Source organism: Hyperolius riggenbachi, chromosome 11 (assembly GCF_040937935.1).
Source record: "Hyperolius riggenbachi isolate aHypRig1 chromosome 11, aHypRig1.pri, whole genome shotgun sequence".
NCBI lineage: Eukaryota > Metazoa > Chordata > Amphibia > Anura > Hyperoliidae > Hyperolius > Hyperolius riggenbachi.
The window spans coordinates 159146420-159167566 of NC_090656.1; the positions used below are offsets into that span (position 1 = coordinate 159146420).

The 21147-nt window shown below is 45.7% G+C and overlaps 1 protein-coding gene across 2 annotated transcripts in view; it reads left to right on the forward strand.

Annotated features, from left to right (window-relative positions):
• Positions 1-18452: 18452 nt before the first annotated feature.
• Positions 18453-21147, forward strand: part of TAF6L (TATA-box binding protein associated factor 6 like) — a 92057-nt gene continuing 89362 nt past the window's right edge. The window contains exon 1 of one of the 2 annotated variants that reach the window (XM_068260177.1): positions 18453-18531. The gene's annotated coding sequence lies outside the window, so the exon portion shown is untranslated. Of the gene's footprint in view, positions 18549-21147 lie in introns of both variants that reach the window. The other variant, XM_068260178.1, reaches the window with a different exon arrangement.

Genomic DNA, 21147 nt, shown 5'->3' on the forward strand with positions numbered 1-21147 from the left:
ACCTATCCCTGGCAGTTGCCCCTGCATACCACACGATGATGGCGGAGCAGAGGGTAGCTTCAAACGTGGCAGTGTAGAAGCTGGACAGCAGTTCCTTTGGCATACCAAATTTTTTCAATTGGCGTAGGAAGAATAGTCTCTGCTGAGCTTTCTTCTGGATTTTGGAGGTGTTCTGCCCCCACCTTAGGTCGCTAGTCAGTGTTGTTCCGAGGAACCTAACGCTAGGTACCCTGGACACCACAGACCCATTGATGAGGACTGGTTGAGGCGTGGGAGGGTGTCTCCTGTAGTCTAGGACCAGTTCCACTGTTTTGGCTGCGTTAAGAACGAGGTTGTTGGTCTCACACCATCCACAGATTCTCTCGATCTCACTGCGATAGTCATGTTCCCCCTCCCTGCCGATAAGCCCAATGATAGTAGTGTCATCTGCAAATTTGATGACTTTTACAGAGTCAGCAGATGATGTACAGTTGTTGGTGTAGAGTGAGAACAGGAGAGGGGACAGAACACACCCCTGTGGTGCTCCTATGTTTGTAGTTCTCACACTGGAGAAGCAGTTGCCAAGCTTCACCTGTTGCGTCCTGTTGGAGAGGAAGTCTTTTACCCACTCACAAAGTGTGGAGTCGACTCCGAGATGCACGAGGTTGTCAATCAGGATGTTTGGACAGATCGTATTGAATGGAGATTGCTCTGTATATAGTGTGTTGTGCACCTGGTTGCATCTGCTCTGTATAGAAGTGTGTTGTGCAAGTATTTGCATCTGATTTGCATTTAGCTGTTTGTTTTCACAATCCGGTCACAATAAACCATTATTGCACATTATTCATTGTTTCAGTGTCTGTATTGCTGCACACTGTGGTCATCACCTTTTCCTCCGTTCAGGTTTGTAACAGTAAGCTCTGGTCATATATACACTGACCACTGCAGCTATACTGCACACTCATACCTGTTATGTCCAAAAATGAATCTGCAACAAATTGGTTATTATGCATTGCTTGCTGATGAGGATGAAGCTGAGTGTCGTGCAGATTTTGCTGATTTTTCTAAGGTTGAATTGCAGCAGTTGATTAGCCAGACATATAGTTATGTCAAAGTGGCAATATTTCATACACAAGATATTGAGAATTTAGCCAGGATCTGGAATGATCTGGCATACCCTAAAACAACAAATGTTCACCTGTAAATTGATAATACCGTATATACTCGGATACAAGTCGACCCCGTGTATAAGTCGACCCCAATATTTGACCCGCAAAAGCTGGAATTTTCCAATTATTCATGTATAAGTCTACCCAGCAAAGTTAATGGCTGTACTTGGGGATCAGGATGGGTTAATGGCTGCACTGCAAAAAGTATGCATTTCCCCCCACCCACCATCATCCATGGGAGCCGTCTGCCTGCATTTCCCCCCACCCACCATCACCCATGGGAGCCATCTGCCTGCATTTCCCCGCACCCACCATCACCCATGGGAGCCATCTGCCTGCATTTCCCCCCACCCACCATCACCCATGGGAGCCATCTGCCTGCATTTCCTCCCACCCACCATCACCCGTGGGAGCCGTCTGCTTGTATTTCCCGCCTCCCTCCCACCCACCATCATCCAAAAAGAGCTGTCTGCTTGTATTTCCCCCCTCGCGCTGTGTAATCCTATGAAAAGTGATTAGCGCAGCAGAAGCCATCACTCACCATCAGTGGGCGCACCATTCTCCCTTCACTCGCGCTGATCTCCATGCTTTAGCATAGCTCCGACTTCTGACATCGGGAGGCGGGGCTAAGCATGAAGATCAGCGCGAGTGAAGGGAGAAGAGACGGTACGCCCGCTGATGGTGAGTGACAGCTTCTGCTGCGCTAATCACTCTGCACAGGATTACACAGCACGTGGGGGGAAATACATGCAGAGGCTCCCTTTGAGTAATGGTGGGTGGGAGGGAGGGGGAAATTTTAGCACACTCGCTACTGCACCACAGCAAGGAGGAAGAGCGAGACCCCCCCCCTCCCCCATACCAGCTATAAGTGGAGAACTTTAGGACTACTCGTGTATAAGGCGACCCCCCCCACACACTTTTATACAGTGAGTCAGTCCTAAATTTCTCGACTTCTAGCTGAGTATATACCGTAATCAAAAGATAGTCAGTGATTACATACCACCTTTTGATAATTATGCCATTTTAGCTCTGATTAATCTGTTTGAGGATGACAGGAAGTATTTTCTTGATTTTTACTCAAACCAAGATAAACCGACCGTGCAAGCTTACATTGATTCCCTCCAGTTCTTGATTACTCAGGGAATATGCAAGTACGGGAAAGCCTCTCTCTTGCTAAATGCATGGCAGAAAATCATTTCTGCAGGTTCCACAGCCCTTGCCTCACCTGTCATGAGCCCAGTTCAGGTTGGTTTTACTTCTGAACAGGTGGACATGTATTATCATTATTTGAAGAAATAGGGGAGAATCTTTTGAGTTTTATTCCAAGCAATCTATTGAATTTGTGTCTGGGTGTTTGAATGGCGTTAAGAAGTTGATGCATGCAAATTGCTGCAAGTATGAATCTGGTTCTGCTTTAATTGCTGCCTATTCTGAGATCCTGCAGTTAAACCATTCTTCTGTTAACCCTCTGAGTGTCTCTCATCAAGTTCAGAACCCACTGCCCACAGCATTTAAACAGCCTAAAGGTCAATCATCCATCAAGAAACAATTTGACTTTATTTTCAATTCTGATCAGATTGATCATTTATATTGATATTTGAGGAGAGACAAACAAGGTTTTTTTGAATTTTACTCAGAGAAATGTGAATCATATGTATCTGCCTGTATACGTGCAACAGAGTCTTTGATGGTTCATAAGCTTTGCAAGCATGAATTTGCTTCTGCATTGATTACGGTCTGGTGTGAGATCCCTTCTTCCTGTTTTCCCTCTCCTTCTGCTCACTCTCAATACATTTCTAACCATGTCCAGAGCTCAGAGTCTGTAAAAAATAAAAAGTCTAAGAAATTACAAACAGGGGGGCGTGGCTGCGGCGCGCATCAGACCAGTCGCATGTAGACGGAGCTCCGTTCTTCGGCCAGCTTTTTGTAACTTTCCCTGGAGCTTTTGCACTTTTCTTTTGCCCTATCTTACTCACCTCCGGGAAGACATCGTAGTGCATGAGAGGGAAGAAGAAACCCCGGCGATCGGGTTCACAATCCACTCTCGCGGCCTACTTCCTCAGAACGCGCCCAAGCATGGCGGCCACACCTCATGGCGCACAGAGATCTTCAAAAGCTGCAAGCCCGGCAGATGCCTCCCTGCAAGCCTCTCAATCCTCTCAATCTTCGGAGGCCCCGGTGATTACTAAACGAGTCCTGGATGAATCTTTGGACCGAATCTACAGCAAATTCGTGAGTAAACTCCAAACGGAGTTAAAAAAAACCACTGACACACTTTCTAAAGAAATAGCAGAGATTGGTGCCAGGACTGATGTTCTTGAGCGTAAATATGACAACTTGCTTTCGGATCATAAAGGGCTCTTAAAAGAACACAGGGACCTAAAACAGGTTGTGGGCATATTACAGCTACAATCGGAAGATTTAGACAACCGTAACAGACGTAGCAATTTGCGCTTGAGAGGTCTGCCGGAAGCTTATTCTGAATTAAGGCTCTCAGTAGCTAAGTTATTTCACTCTATGCTTGAAGATGTTCCTGAAGAGGACTTTATTTTTGATTGCATTCATAGGGCTCTTAGAACAACACCACTTGAGGGTCAGCCGCCACGAGATGTGATTATGTGCTTTAAAGACTACCTACTAAAGGAACGTATTTTACAAGCCATGCGGGCTACTCCTGATCTTTCTTTTGAAGGCCATGCGATCCAGATCTGTCCCCGGTTACGTTAGAGAAAAGGAAAGCCATGAAAGAAGTGACTGCTGTCCTCATACAAGCCAAGATCAAATACCGTTGGGGGTTCCCATTTAAACTGGTTGTTATGCAAAATGGATCTATGCTTTCTGCAACAACACCTGCAGAGGGACACAAACTTTTGGATAAACTTGGATTATCTGTGCGTGCATCTGTGTCCCCACGTTCATCTTCCCCACGCTCTGAGCGAGCCGCCTCCCCAATATGGCACAATCAAAGTTCCTCTTCTCCAAAATCCCAACGGTAGTGCTTCACAAGCAGCCGACTCTTTAAATTACAAAGTGGAATGGCATGATATGCTCTACTCTCCTGTTACTGCCTCATATACTATTTTCTAACGTAGAGAAAGTTTTCCCTGTTCTCACTATATATGTCAAAGATGTTATCGTTTGTTCTGGCCTGGTCTATGCTGGTTCTGCCAATTCCCCCCCTGACTACCACTGTGCTGGTGCACCATGGTTTACTACCTTTTCCTTGCTGGAGTCATGGTTACCTGGGTGCTTACTTTTGTTACCCTAGCATCCAGATGTTATTATTATTTTGTGTGGTTTGTTGTTTTTATTGATGTTTTAGTTCCTTTAACTTTTTTTTTTCACAGGGGATATATGTACTCTACTGATTTATCTTAACTTTCAGATTGTGCTACTATTAGATTGGTTTTCATAATGGCAGTTATTAAAATGATATCACATAATGTACAGGGCTTCAATGAGCCATGTAAAAGGCGTAAGGTTTTTTTTTACATTATAAGCGTATGGGCGCCATGGTATTATTTCTTCAAGAATCTCATTTTCAGCAAAGTTCCTGCTTTTTTTGATAAACATTTCTCACGTGGCTATTTTGCTACATTTTCTTCCAAATCTCGTGGAGTGACTGTGTTTTTACATAATAAATTATCTTTTGACCTTCAAGATATGTTTAAGGATCCTGAAGGATGTATTTTAATACTTAAAGGAACCCTGCAAGGAAAATCCACCACGTTGTGTAATTGTTATGCCCCTAATACTGGGCAATCTAATTTTTTTTCTAAGCTTACCGTATATACTCGCAAGCAAGCCGAATTTTTCACCCCCCAAAAGTGGCCCAAAAGTTGGGGGGTCGACTTGCTTGCGAGTCATGGGTAGGTGGGTGGGTAGGTGCTGCCCCTCCCCGCGGCCGCCGCTGCTATTACCTTAGGCGGCGCCGCTTCCTCTATCCCCGTCCTGCTCTGATAACTAACTCATTCACAGCAGCGCGCCCCTCGCTGCTGTGATGATGGAGGAAACCATAGAGAGCGGCTTCCTGTAGCGGCGATGCCGATACTATGGGAACCGCTCTCTATGGTTTCCTCCATCATCACAGCAGCGAGGGGCGCGCTGCTGTGAATGAGTTAGTTATCGGAGCAGGACGGGGATAGAGGAAGCGGCGCCGCCTAAGGTAATAGCAGCGGCGGCCGCGGGGGGAGCGGGGAGGGGCACCACCTACCCACCCACCCACCCACCTACCCATACTGGGGCACTATGCTAGCTATACTGGGGCACTATGCTAGCTATATTGGGCACTATACTAGCTATACTGGGGCACTATACTGGCTATACTGAGCACTATACTAGCTATACTGAGCACTATACTAGCTATACTGAGCACTATACTAGCTAAACTGGGGCACTTCACTAGCTATACTGAGCACTATACTAGCTAAACTGGGGCACTTTACTAGCTATACTGAGCACTATACTAGCGATACTGGGCACTATACTAGCTATACTGAGCACTATACTAGCTAAACTGGGGCACTTTACTAGCTATACTGAGCACTTTACTAGCTATACTGAGCACTATACTAGCTATACTGGGCACTATACTAACGATACTGGGCACTATACTAGCTATACTGGGACACACTAGGGGAATAAGGCGGCCAGCATTTCCTACCCCCGGCTTATATGGGGGTCAATCGTTTTTCCCTGTTTTTTCAGGTGAAAGTTGGGGGGTCGGCTTACATGCGGGTCGGCTTGCTTGCGAGTATATACGGTAATACCCTGCTTGAACAATATTACTCTCCTAATATGTTAGTTGCGGGGGATTTCAACGTAGTTGCAAATCCTTCCTATGATAGAAGTGCTCTCTCTCCCTTTGCCCGATGCTTCCCTAGGTCCTTAGCTAGGCTGGTTAATACCCATAGGTTACTCGATGTGTGGAGGTCATTTAATATAGGGTCTAGGGAATATACCTTTTATTCAAATTTCAGGAAGTCTTACGCACGCCTTGATTATATTATGCTTTCTCCTGCACTGGTAGCTAATGTCTCTGGTTCTAATATTGATTATTGTTCCTGGTCGGATCATAATTCGGTCTGTGTGGAATTCAAACATTTTGGGACGCCATTTAGTTATGGCAATTGGAAACTGAATGATAGCCTCTTAGCTACAGAGGCAGATTGTCTTTCTTTTGCTGCTGCATTAGAGGACTATTTTTGCTTTAATACTTCTACTGACACTTCTCCAGGCTACCTTTGGGCTGCCCATAAACCGTTCCTTCGTGGCCTATTTATTTCCCAAGCTATAACTTATAAAAAATCCAGGGTAGCAAAGATTTTGCAATTGACCACAGAACTAGAGACATAGACTAGGCAACACAGTCACTCCACAGATTCTGCCCTCTATTCTCGTATCTTAGCAAAACGTACAGAATTGAATTTGTTGCTCAGTGACAAAACTGAGCGGGCTCTTAAATTTATGAAGGCTAAATTTTTGTTACTGGGCAACAATGCATCTACTATGTTTGCTTGAAAATTAAATAATTTTTATAGGGCTCCTCATGTTTATAAATTAGGGAGCAGCAGAGGTCAGTTAGAAACTCTGCCACAGAAAGTTATGGATATATTTGTGGCGTTCTATGCTAAACTTTTTAGTCAGCCGACAACCATGGATGCCACTCAGGCGTCTACGTGGCTATCTTCACTAAATCTCCCCAAGTTGTCTGAAGAACAATTGATGACCCTCAATGCCCCTGTTAGTTTGGAAGAGGTGTTGGGAACTATCAAAACCCTTAAAAAATTCTGCTGCCCCTGGTCCAGATGGCCTTTCTTCACTTTATTATAAAAAAAATTGGCTCCCTTTTAGGCCCCCACTTGGTGAATCTCTTTAATCTCTTTAATATGGTATTAAAGGGTGGCTCATTTCCCCCTGATATGCTTCTTGGCAATTTATCTCTTATCCCTAAACCTGGTTTAGACCACTCCTCTCCCTCTAATTTTAGACCCATCACTGTATTGAATAATGACATTAGAATTTTTTCAAAAATTATGGCACAAAGGATGGCATCCATGGTTGCTGGGCTGGTGGGTTCTGAACAAAATGGGTTTATACCTGGACGAATGGGTGCAGACAATGTTAGATTGGCCCTTAATTCAGGATGCTGAAATTTACGATAAGCGGTTTTTAATGCTCAGTCTCGACATTAGCAAAGCATTTGATAGTGTAAATTGCCATTATATGCAATTGGCCCTTCAATCCTTTGGGATTACGGGTGGCTTTCTGTCGGCGGTCTCAGCCCTATATCAGAAACCTGCTACTATTATTAGGCTGCCGGGTGCGGTCTCTGACCCTGTGATTCTCGCTAGGGGCACAAGGCACCCGTTGTCCCCCCTGCTTTTTGCCCTTGCCATTGAGCCATTGGCACAAGCAATAAAATTAAATTCAGATATACATGGATATGGCCCTTTCAATGATAAGTTAGTCCTTTATGCGGACGATGTGCTAATGTTCTTATCACAGCCAGTCACATCCCTTCCCATTTTGTTGCAGTTACTGAATAAATTTGCTGAATTTTCTGGGCTTTCAGTAAACACATCAAAATCAATGGCAATGCCTATAAATTTACCTTACCTGGCCGTGAAACTTCTTGAAGCTAATTTTGACTTCCAATGGCGGAAAGAGAAGCTTAAATATCTAGGGATATATTTATCCCCATCTTTTAATGGGCTGTTTGAGGCTAATTATCCAAAACTGTTTTCTCAAATTAATAAACATCTTAAGGATTGGGCCTCTTATAAAGTATCATGGTTAGGGCGAAGCCTCGCCTGTAAAATGACACTTTTGCCTAAGTTATTGTATTTTTTTAGACTGTTACCCATACCCCTCACTAAAACTCAGTTACAAACCCTTCAGTCCCATTTTAATAAATTTATTTGGAATAATAAGACCCCTAGGGTCGGCGGCTATCTCCGCGTCCCAGCCGGCGGCTGCTGCCGCGCAGCAGCGTGAGGCCGCCTTGCCTAGTCCTTCTAGTGCACACAGATAGAGAACTACGCGCGCGTGTGCCAGGCGATAGGACCTTTATGCTGCTAGAAGAGGAGTCAGCTGATCATGCCAATCAGCTGACTCCAGCTATGCTCCGGATTGGCTGAGTGACTGGGGCGGGGCTGTGGAGTGCTTTTAGTATATATAGGACTCGCTTGTCACTTGCAAGTTGTCTGCTGTTGCGAACATAAATGTGTGAGCGCTCAGACCTGAGTCAGATCCCACAGTGTGTTAGAACCAGCCGGAGCTGGGAATTCACACTGAGTCAGATTCCATTGATAGCTTTAAAGTACTATTGCTTGCTACTGTTTATGTGTTAGACTAGTTCCCAGGTGTTGAGACCAAGGACCTCAAACCTAAGACTAGGAGATTGCTATATTGTTACTATCATCTGTTAGACTAGTTCCCAGGTGTTGAGACCAAGTATCTCACACCTAAGACTAGGAGATTGCTATATTGTTACTATCATCTGTTAGACTAGTTCCCAGGTGTTGAGACCAAGGACCTCACACCTAAAACTAGGATTGAGAGAGATTTCTGTTACCTGTTATGACCTTTGGCTTTCCTGACTACTCTCCTGTTCTCTGATTCGGTACTTCCGCCTATCTGATTACCTGTTGCCAACATTGCCTGTACCTGGATACCGAATCAGTCTTCCGCTTCTGTACTTTGTCTGTCCGTGTGTTGCCGACCTGGCTTGTCTGACCTTTCTGACTGTCACCTAGCCCCTGGGTGATCAGCCTTGCTGTATACCTGTGACGCTTGCTCTTCAGGTGGTTATTAGCTGCTATATCAGGCCTATGGTCACCAGCTCCACTGGAGACCATTGTGCAGCACAGTCAGTGGATCTCTAGCTATCCAAGGTCCACTGGCTGCAGTACAGTCTGATTCCCTGCCTCTCAGGGAATCCTTGGCTGCAGTACAGTCTGATTCCCTGCTCCTCAGGGAATCCCCAGCTGCAGACCAATCATCATCAATACTACTCCAGACAGTGATTCCTGCTCCTCAGGTATCCACTGGTTGCAGTACAGCCTGGTTCCCTGCCCCTCAGGAAATCCTTGGCTGCAGTAGTGTCTATATCTCCCGCCTCACGGGAGATAACTTCTCTGATTACTTTTGCACCAAACACTATATCACATTGGGTGTCCTGTGTCTAGCCATACTAGCATTATTGGTGATTCTGCAGATCACACATAATCAGGTATAGCATCTGTATTATTGGTGATACTGCAGATCACCAATAATCAGAAAATATCTGTGTTGCTGACACCAATCGTTACAGAACAGCAGACCAAAACAATATGGACGCACTACACAGCCGAGTTGACAGTTTAGCCACTTCGGTGGATAATCTCATCAGGGTGCTTGATGGCCAGCAGACTCAAATCACAGCTTTGTCTCGGTCAATACAGGTTCTCCAAATGGCTGTGAATACAATGCGATCCCCTCTAGTTACAGACCTTCGCATGTCTGTACCTGAAAAGTTTTCTGGACATAGATCTGACTTTCAGAATTTCAGAAACCGGGTGGGAAGTGTCCGGGGTCCACTCCTCAGGTGGGGGTGTACTGTAATGAATAGCGGAGATGGCGCTGCAAGGGAGAGCGGCATGGCGGCTATCTCCGCATCCCAGCCGGCAGCTGCTGCCGCTCAGCAGCGTGATGCTGCCTTGCCTGGTCCTTCTAGTGCACACAGATGGAGAACTACGCGCACGCGCGCCAGGCGACAGGACCTTTATGCTGCTAGAAGAGGAGTCAGCTGATCATGCCGATTAGCTGACTCCAGCTATGCTCCGGATTGGCTGAGTGACTGGGGTGGCGCTGTGGAGCACTTTTAGTATATATAGGACTCGCTTGTCACTTGCAAGTTGTCTTCTGTTGCGATCATATACGTGTGAGCGCTCAGACCTGAGGCAGATCCCACAGTGTGTTAGAACCAGCCGGAGCTGGGAATTCACACTGAGTCAGATTCCATTGATAGCTTTAAAGTACTATTGCTTGCTACTGTTTATGTGTTAGACTAGTTCCCAGGTGTTGAGACCAAGGACCTCACACCTAAGACTAGGAGATTGCTATATGGGAGATTGGGCGGTAGCTGGAGGGTAGGAGTGGTCGAGTGATAGTTTTTTCACCAGGGGAAGTATAATTGTAGTTACAACACTAAAAAAGTATGCTGCATTGCAACTGGAAATGCGCACTTTGCAGGTAATGCACAACATATCTTGCGTTATTCCAATGTGCTCCGTCGCACCGTACAGGGACATATTTGTAGCTGTGACAGGTGGGGAAAGGGGAGGCCTAGGAGCTAAAGGGGCCCCTTCTGTAATGAGATGCAGCGCTTGGCAGCAGAAGCCTATAAACATATGAATGTTACCTGTCAGTGGAGCTAGAAACATGTCCTGGTGACTCATTTACACGTTTTGCTCAGTTTTGCTGGGGTGCCCACCAGCAAATGATTTTTAATCATTTGGATAAAAAGAAAAGAATGAATACAATTGATCCACAGCATTAAAGAGGAGCTGTTAGGTATAAGGTCTCAGAGAAAATAAACACATATATCAGTAGCTAAAGATTGGCTGTACTTACATTACATATGCATTTCACTGTCCACGTTTGGATTTCACAGAATTTGTATATAGTATATGCAGAGATAGATGCTCCTGACAGCTCATGGCAGGCTCCATGTTTTTCTGTCAAATGTGTCGTCATGTCCTGCCTGCTTCCTGATCACAGATAAGCTCATACTTGAACAACACAGTGTGCAGTGAATATTAATGAGCCATGTGGCTAGGAACAATAGCTGACTCCTGCAGTGTACTCTGCCCGGAGATTTATCAGTGCTACGCGCTGGACTGATTACAAGCTGCTGTAACGTCTCATTAGCAGCCGAGGGGAGGGCCCCAGAATGCTTTGCAGTATAGTATGCGGCTTGCGTCCTCTTGGGTTTTAACAGCCTTGCTGATAAGCACACATCAAAGGTAACTGAGATTTTTATCTTCACTAATGGCTTTTGGGCTTCCTTCTAAACTGTTTAACACAGGAGAATAGAGGTTTAAATTAGCTTCTGCAGCCTGACAGTTACTCTTTAAAGAATTAAACTTGCAATCATATTGAAACCCATTAAGTTCATATCTATGAAAAGTCTGCCATGCAGATCGACCATTTCTTTAACCACTTGATGACCCAGCCTTTACCCCCCCTTAAGGACCAGCGCTGTATTTGCTGATCTGTGCTGGGTGGGCTCTACAGCCCCCAGCACAGATCAAACACCAGGCAGAGCGACCAGATCGCCCCCCCCTTTTTTCCCCACTAGGGGGATGATGTGCTCGGGGGGTCTGATCGCTCCTGCCTGCGTGTGGCTGGCGGGGGGGGACGGACCTCAAAGCCCCCTCCACCGCAGGATTCCCCCTCTCCTCCCTCCCTTCCCCGGAGATCCGAGGCTGCACAGGAACGGATCTGTCCTGTGCAGCCTCTAACATGTGACAGCGATCCCCGCCGCTGAGCGGCTGCTTCCTGATTAATTAGTCTGCAGCCAGCGACGCAGATCTGCGTTGCTGGTCCTGCAGCTGCCACTTTGCCGACGCGCGGTATGAGTGCGCGGTCGGCAAGTGGTTAAAGGACAACTGTAAGGCCCCATTCACACATGAACATTTTGCCAGCGATTTTGGCAAAACGCTCAAACACTAGCGCTTTTGAAAGCGCTAGTGTAATAAAACCCTATGGACCCGTTCTTACTTGGGGGCGATTTGCGGCGAATTGCCGCATATCGCCCAAAATCGCGAAAAGCAAACGCGTAGCCTGCACCATTTTCAGGCAATTTCCCCGCGATTGCATTTCAGTGCTATAGAAGCACTAAACGCGATCGCGGAGAAATTGCTGCACTGTTCAGTGATTTTTCAGCGGAAAATCACGGAAAAATCACTCCAGCAAAACGCTGGTAAAAATCGCCGGTGTTTTGCGCTTCTAAGTGAATGGGGCCTAACAAAAGGGATATGGAGGCTGCCATATTTATTTCCTTTTAAGCCATACCAGTTGCCTGGCAGTCCTGCTGATCTTCTGCCTATAATACTTTTAGCCATAGACCCTGAACGAATGAACGCATGCAGCAGATCAGGTGTTTCTGACATTATTGTCAGATCTGATAAGATTAGCTGCATGCTTGTTTCTGGTGTTATTCAGACACTACTGTAGCCAGAGAGATCAGCCGGGCTGCCAGGCAACTGGTATAGTTTAAAAGGAAACAAATATTGCTGCTTTCATATTCTTCTCACTACAGTTGTCTTTTAAAGGAAAACTGAGACATCGGAAGTAAACCTGAGATGTCAGTAGAATGGCATGGGACACATCCATGCTAATGGGACTGGAGGAAGCCCAAGGTACGTAACAAATCTTTTACTTCCGATGTCTAAGGTACACTTTAAGGATCAAGTGTGTATACCAGTTCTCAGGGGCGTTTCAAGTTTCCTGTGAGATCTGGGGCACCCCTGGGTACCAAGAGGGAATGAGTGTGCGGCGCTGTGGCGAAAAATGGGCGTGGACAATGGTGGGGCCAAATGTGCATAAACTTAGCAGTGGCGTAACTTAAACATAAGCCTCTCACCTGGCTTCTGTCTTGTCTTCGGCTGGCTAGTATAGGTTAGATAGGTAGCTTCCCACAGCTTAGGTTAGATAGGTAGCTTCCCCCAGCATAGGTTAGATAGGTAGCTGCCCCCAGTGTAGGTTAGATAGGTAGCTTCCCCTAGTTTAGGTTAGATAGGTAGCTTCCCCCAGCGTAGATTAGATAGGTAGCTGCCCCAAGCATAGGTTAGATAGGTAGCTGTCCCCAGCGTAGGTTAGATAGGTAGCTGCCCCCAGCGTAGGTTAGATAGGTAGCTGCCCCCAGCGTAGGTTAGATAGGTAGGTTCCCCCAAGCGTAGGTTAGATAGATAGCTTCCCCCAGTAGGTTAGATAGATAGCTTCCCCCAGTAGATTAGATAGGCAGCTTCCCCCAGTTTAGATTAGATAGGCAGCTTCCCCCAGTATAGATTAGTCAGCTTCCCCCAGTATAGGTTAGATACAGTGGGTTGCAAAAGTATTCGGCCCCCTTGAAGTTTTCCACATTTTGTCATATTACTGCCACAAACATGAATCAATTTTATTGGAATTCCACATGAAAGACCAACACAAAGTGGTGTGCACATGAAAAGTTGAACGAAAATCAAACATGATTCCAAACATTTTTTACAAATAAATAACTGCAAAGTGGTGTGTGGAGACTCTGTCCATAGGACAACTATTAGTCATGCACTGTACAAAGTTGGCCTTCATGGAATAGTGGCAAGAAGAAAGGCATTGTTAACAGAAAGCATAAGAAGTCCCGTTTGCAGTTTGCCACAAGCCATGTGGGGGACACAGCAACCATGTGGAAGAAGGTGCTCTGGTCAGATGAGACCAAAATGGAACTTTTTGGCCAAAATGCAAAACGCTATGTGTGGCAGAAAACTAACACTGCACATCACTCTGAACACACCATCCCCACTGTCAAATATGGTGGTGGCAGCATCATGCTCGGGGGGTGCATCTCTTCAGCAGGGACAGGGAAGCTGGTCAGAGTTGATGGGAAGATGGATGGAGCCAAATACAGGGCAAACTTGGAAGAAAACCTCTGGGAGACTGCAAAAGACTTGAGCTGGGGCGGAGGTTCACCTTCCAGCAGGACAATGACCCTAAACATAAAGCCAGGGCAACAATGGAATGGTTTAAAACAAAACATATCTATGTGTTAGAATGGCCCAGTGAAAGTCCAGATCTAAATCCAATCGAGAATCTGTGGCAAGATCTGAAAACTGCTGTTCACAAACGCTGTCCATCTAATCTGACTGAGCAGGAGCTGTTTTGCAAAGAATGGGCAAGGATTTCAGTCTCTAGATGTGCAAAGCTGGTAGAGACATACCCTAAAAAGACTGGCAGCTGTAATTGCAGCAAAAGGTGGTTCTACAAAGTATTGACTCAGGGGGCCGAATAATTACGTACACTCCACTTTGCAGTTACTTATTTGTAAAAAAATGTTTGGAATGATGTATGATTTTCAATCCACTTCTCACATGTACACCACTTTGTATTGGTCTTTCACGTGGAATTCCATTAAAATTGATGCATGTTTGTGGCAGTAATGTGACAAAATGTGGAAAACTTCAAGGGGGCCGAATACTTTTGCAACCCACTGTAGGTAGTTTCCCCCAGGGAGACGGGAGGAAGGAGGCGGGGAGCTGGGCGGAGCGGCGGGGGGAGGGGGGGAGAGCAGGCAGTTACAAACTCACCTCTGATGCAGACACAGCCTCCAGCTCCTTCCAACTTCTCCCTCCGGCGTCCGTCGCCTTGGTAACAGCGCCCCCTGTGCGTCATCACAGGGGGCGCTGTAACCAAGGCAATGGATGCCGGAGGAGGAAGTCGGAAAGAGCTGGAGGCTGTGTCTGCGGCGATCAGAGGTGAGTTTGTAACTCAAATAACACACCATGAGACCGTTTGCTGACTATCAAAAGTGTATTAAATATTTGCATATATTGCATACATTTTCACAAACTTCCCATTCATTGCACGTGCCCCCAAAACACCCCCAGCCTGACCCTCCCCGGCCTGCAGGACTTTTATTACCAATCAGTTCACCAGTGCTGGTTTTTAAATTATGGCCATGATCAACAGTTCCAGTTTTTATCTCTCTTAATTCCACAATGCTGGTGTTAATAAGGATGTCCTGATTAATGTTATGTTAGCCGGATAGCCATTAGCCGTTAGGGGAAAGTCACTATCCCCCGGTCGGTAAGAGAACTGTTTGTTTGAGATGGAGTGGATCAATTTGCAAACAACAGCGCGCCTTATACCCCATTGCAATACTGCGGCAAGGCTGTTTTGAATTTTAAAATGGGACAGTGACATTCCCCTAACGGCTAATGGCTAACATGTGGCGAACTTACCATTCCTATCAAAAGTTATCGAGAAAGCAGTCGCCAACCAGCTAGAAGCCAGGCTTACAGATAACAACATCTTTGATACTTTTCAGTCAGGATTCAGGAAAAGGCACAGCACTGAAACAGCATTAGTCCGAGTAATGAATGATCTACTTACTGCAAGGGACAAGGGTGATTGCTCAATTCTGATTCTTCTTGACTTGTCAGCAGCATTTGATACTGTGGATCATGAAATACTAATCCAGCGACTGAAGAATTACTGTGGCCTAAGGGGTACTGTTCTTAGCTGGTTACAGACCTTCCTATCTGGCAGGACACAGCAAGTATGTCTGGGCACACACTACTCTAATCCAGTGCCACTTGCCTATGGAGTTCCACAGGGTTCTGTACTATCACCATTACTCTTTGCAGTCTACATGCTCCCACTGGGCAAAATAATCCAGAACTATGGTTTAGGATACCATTGTTATGCAGATGACACACAACTGTATCTGTCCTTCAAGCCTGGAACCCAAGACCCATCAGCATCCATAAATGCGTGTCTAGTGGATTTACAAAATTGGATGAACACCAGCTGGCTGAGGCTGAACTCTGACAAAACAGAGGTGTTGGTGGTAGGTGGTCCACACATGATGGATAAAGTTCAAAACGCTCACCACCTCAAACTAGCAATTGGGGGAGATACTGTACAGTATAAAGACTCTGTGCGAAACCTTGGGGTGATCCTGGATGGAAATCTAAAACTCAGACAGCAGGTATCAGCTGTCGTCAAGTCTTCCTTCTTCCATCTAAGAAATATAGCGAAAATCAAACACCTTATCCCAGCTGAAGACCTACCTGCCCTGGTTCACGCATTTGTATCCTCCCGCCTAGACTACTGCAACGCCCTGTTAATCGGATCTACAGATAAGGTTCTGCGCCCCTTACAGCTAGTACAGAATGCTGTAGCCAGACTCCTAGCCAATGCCCCCCGCAGCTCACACATCACCCCAGTACTGCAAACTCTTCACTGGTTGCCAGTAAAATGGAGAATCAATTTTAAGATCTGCTTGCTGACATTCAAGGCTCTACACCACATGGGACCCAAATACATAGCGGATCTATTGGAACTTTATGCCCCTCCACGCACCCTCCACTCTGCCAACAAGATGAAGCTGGTTATTCCCAGGATACACTTAACATTTGGTGCTCGGGCCTTTTCCTATGCAGCCCCTACTCTATGGAACTCACTTCCACAATCAGTACGAGAGGCTCCCTCTCTGGACAGCTTTAAAAAATGGCTAAAAACTCACCTCTTTTCCCTAGCCTTTGAGACTGCATAATGCAGGGTCACAGCGCTTTGAGTCCCCAGGGAGAAAAGCGCTATATAAATATTATTGTTATTGTTATAGCATTAATCAGGACTTCCTTATTAACACCAGCATTGTGGAAGTAAGAGAGATAAAAACTGGTGTTGTGTCTGATTACGCTGCCTGTGGATTTGTGCTGCCCCGCATGCGCAGTAGGAGACTGTGCGCTCACATTTCCTATTTCATAATGCTGCTGATGGTAACATAATAAATATCTCCGCTTCCACACATCCTACACTCCTCAAATTTTCAGGGTATGGAGGGGATCCCTCGAACTACCTCTATACCAAATTGCAGCCCCCGAGCCCCATTGGTTCCCGAGATAGGTTTCTCTAATCTATCTCCTGAACCAGCGGGGCTCGGGGGCTGCAATTTGGCATATAGGTAGTTCGGGGGATCCCCTCCCTTCCCTGAAAATTTGAGGAGTGTAGGATGTGTGGAAGCGGAGATATTTATTATGTTACCATCAGCAGCATAATTAACTTCACACTGCGCATGTGTGCAACTCAGTATGGAGGGGAGCTTCCCGGGCAGCGCGATCAGACATTACACTGGAACTGTTAATCATGCCCATAATTTAAAAACCAGCGCTGGTGAACTGATTGATAATAAAAGTCTTGCAGGCCAGGGAGGGTCAGGCTGGGGGTGTTTTGGGGCATGTGCAATGCATGGGAAGTTTGTGAAAATTTATGCAATATATGCAATTATTTAATACAAATTTGGTAATCAGCAAGCAGTTTCATGGTGTGTTATTTGAGTTTAGGTTAAGCTGTGCTATGCATGGAGTCAGTCAGAGGTATTGTGAGTTTGTAACTGCCCGCTCCCCCCCCCCATTGCTCCACCCAGTGCACCCTCCTGCCATTGAATCAATCCGGGGCACCATGGCAACAGGTTCCAGGCCGGTGCCCCAGATCAAAGGCCTTAGCGACGCTGATGCCAGCTCTGCTGTTTTTATACAATATTATTTGAATAATCTGATCACAGAATATATAATCTGATCGTTCACAAAAAAACACAGTTAGGCGCAGGAGATTTGGGCGCAGCCGGCGCCACCATAGGCCGTAATAGGAATTACGGCTATAGCAGCGCACAGGGAGCAACTTCGGCGCTGTCAGAAGCTGGAGCTGAAGTTACTTTTAAAACATAATAGTTCGGTTTCCAGCAATTGCTGGAAGCCGAATTATTTCATTCCCCACTATCCATGGTGGCCTGGAGGGGAATAGTATTTAATACGGCCGGGACTTGTGCGGCAGCAGGATCAGCCATATACTGGCTTAATCCTGCGCCCAAGTCTTCAGCGCCGGTATCTCTCATACGCCAGTGAGGGCCCATTCACACTTGAAATCGGCAAAATGGTAGCGCTTATAGCTACCATTTTGCTCAGGTGATTTTACCGCGATTAGCGCGGTAAAATCACTGCACACTTCCGCGATTCCTGACTAACACAATCAGCGCTTTCTTAAGCACTGTGCCACGATCGCTCCAGAATCGTGGCAAAATGCTGCATGCAAATCGTTTGCGATTGCCACTAATCTCGAATTGCCCACGATTGACAGCAATGAGTGAGATCACTATTGCACTACCGCTTTAAAAAGGTAAACGGCCACTAAGTGTGAATGGGCCCTCAATGGGCACCGTTAGAGAAAAAGAATGGAGATCATATCACAATATCCATTTTGTTAGGAATGAGTTCCTGAATTTCAGGTCCAGTTCCAAGCAGAATAAAGTTGTATAAATTCAGAATTATTGCCATCTCATAACCCACATCTATTGTTTTGAAATTCAATGTAAGATATCAGTGATATATAGTATACATTTAATTTAAAAAAAATAGCAGAGATACAGTCTACGAGTATAGCCACAGAGAACACCACACTGGCTTCCTGAGACACACAAACATCCCTATGAACGTCCTATCACGTCCAGGCAATGAACAAAGCATAAGTCACGTGTTTTGAAAGAGCGTATTGACGCAATAGAATGAATGTATCTCCGCCCAACCGGCAGGCGGCTTTACTTGCTACGAGGCGGCGGGGAATGTGAGCTCCGTAGCTGACTGTGAGTGGCATTACGGGGTGAGTGAATATTCACGCGCTGGTATTGCTGGTAAAGAAATTGCCATTGGAGGATACTTGGATAGGATAGCGGCGCTGAACGATAGACGCACCCGAAATGAATTTTGGGAAGGCTGCGTCATGACGTTGAATAGTAGAAATTGAAGTGTAGAGGAAGAGGTTTGGATAGAATGTGGAGATATAGATAGACTCGCGTTCGTTTAGCTGCGTTTATTTCCTCCACTCCTCACTTTAGCAGTGTAGAGGCACACATCACACATACAAGTCATAAATATTGGCAATTTTTATTGAGGAAGCGAAAGGAGCTCGAAACACCCTTCTGAAAAAAGCTGTATAGTTTCTTTCTACATATACAGCTTTACGTGAGCTATAATTTAAACATAATAAATGTAGGACTATAAGTGACTCATTCATAGTTTTCATTTATATCTTTAGGTGATTGTAGTAAAAATGTTTACTATAGCCTTTGGTGTAAATCTGGAAATAGTGTTTACTAATCATTTGTGATGCCACTGAATTTAGTATTTCCTTGTTTACCTCTGCAGCATAGATACGGAGATTCTATAATATTAATGTAGGCGAGAGGCAGATGGAGGCAGCCATGTTTATTTAAAATTAATACCAGTTGCCTGGTAGTCCTGCTGCTGTTCTTTCTGACATCAGTAGTGTCTGAAGCAAGCATGCTGTTAATCCAATCAGACATAAACCTCTAATCTGCATGCTATGTATGGCTCAACACACACAAACACACCATATAATCATGGTTGTATAGATTTACCAAATCTATGTAGTGTAATAAGGGCTAACATTGTATGATGTGTGTTGATTTACCAAATCTATGTAGTGTAATAAGGGCTAACATTGTATGATGTGTGTTGAGCGGAAAGTACTAGAGGCAGAGGATAACCAGGAAAATGACATTGCATAAAGTGTACTTGGTGTGAAAAAAATGTCCCAAATGGGTACTCCTCTTGTGAGAGGGAAGCCTCAGGATCCTTCCCACCCTTTGCAATTCGGGACATTCCAGCACAGTCCCCTTGCAAAATCGTTGACGCTCGTGCATGCACAGTAGCCCGGACCAGCTTAGGTGGGTCCATGTTACTGTGCATGTGTGAGTCATCTGTACCTCATTAGCAAACATTTGAAATCGGCGCCGGTAGACTTGGGCGCAGGATACAGCCGGTATATGGCTGATCCTGCTTCTGCACAAGTCCGGGCCGGATTAATTACTATTCCCCCTCCAGGCCGCCATGGATAGTGGGGGAATGATATAATTCGGCTTCCAGAGATTGCTGGAGGTCGAATTATTTAGTGTTTTAAGCAACTTCAGCTCCGTCTTCTGACGGCGCCGAGGTTACTCACTGAGAGCTGCTCAGTTGTGATTCCTATTATAGTCTATGGTGGCGCCGGCTGCGCCCAAATCTAGCAGCGCTGAAAAGCACTGCTTCGACCTCCTCAGGCTTGGCTATTTCCACTGAATATTATGCTACTGCCCAGGCACAGTGTGACTGCTTGAGGGGTCCCTACTCTGGAATGACTTGGTGAAGGACAGGTGAAGCTTCTGGAGGATCCATAGGCTTACCCCTCCTAAGGTAAGTATTTACAGGTTTGCTTTAAAGAGAATCTGTATTGTTAAAATCGCACAAAAGTAAACATACCAGTGCGTTAGGGGACATCTCCTATTACCCTCTGTCACAATTTCGCCGCTCCCCGCCGCATTAAAAGTGGTTAAAAACATTTTTAAAAAGTTTGTTTATAAACAAACAAAATGGCCACCAAAACAGGAAGTAGGTTGATGTACAGTATGTCCACACATAGAAAATACATACATACACAAGCAGGCTGTATACAGCCTTCCTTTTGAATCTCAAGAGATCATTTCCCCCTGCAGCTATCTTCCACTGAAGTGTCAGGCTGTTTCTTACTGCAGAGTGCAGACAGCTCTGCCTGTATGTAATTCCTCAGTATGTGAAAGCCCAGCCAGCTCAGAGGAGGATTTATCCAGCTTGTAAAAGATAAGAGAGAAGAGAGAAGCTGCCCTAATCTAAATCATACACAGGCAGGGTGCATAGAGGGGCCTGGAGGGGGGAGATGCATCACAGAACCACAACACTGAAGAACTTGGCAGCCTTCCAGACACAGGCTGACAAGTCTGACAAGAGAGAGATAAGTTGATTTATTACAGAGATGGTGATAGTAGAACGTGCTGCAGTAAGCCAGAACACATTAGAATAGCTTTTGGAACTTGTAGGATGATAAAAAACAGGATGCAATTTTTGTTACGGAGTCTCTTTAAAGCACATCTGTAAGTTATTAACATGGAGAAAAATCAGATACTTACCTCAGCAGAAAGAAGTCTCTGGATCCTCCCAAGACTTCCAATATCCTCCTCCGGACCACCGCTTCTTGCCGGGACTCTTTGGAAGTTTGTGGCTGCTCTCCCATATGTGCTCTGCAGAAAAAGCCAAGCTCGAGCAGCTCCTGTGCATGTGAGCCGCAGTGTGGCCATGCTCGTTCATGGATGAGAGCGTGGCCGCATACATGTGGAAGAGGTTCCGGTGGGCCCAGTGCTGATGAGGTGAAGGGGCATGGGTGAAGG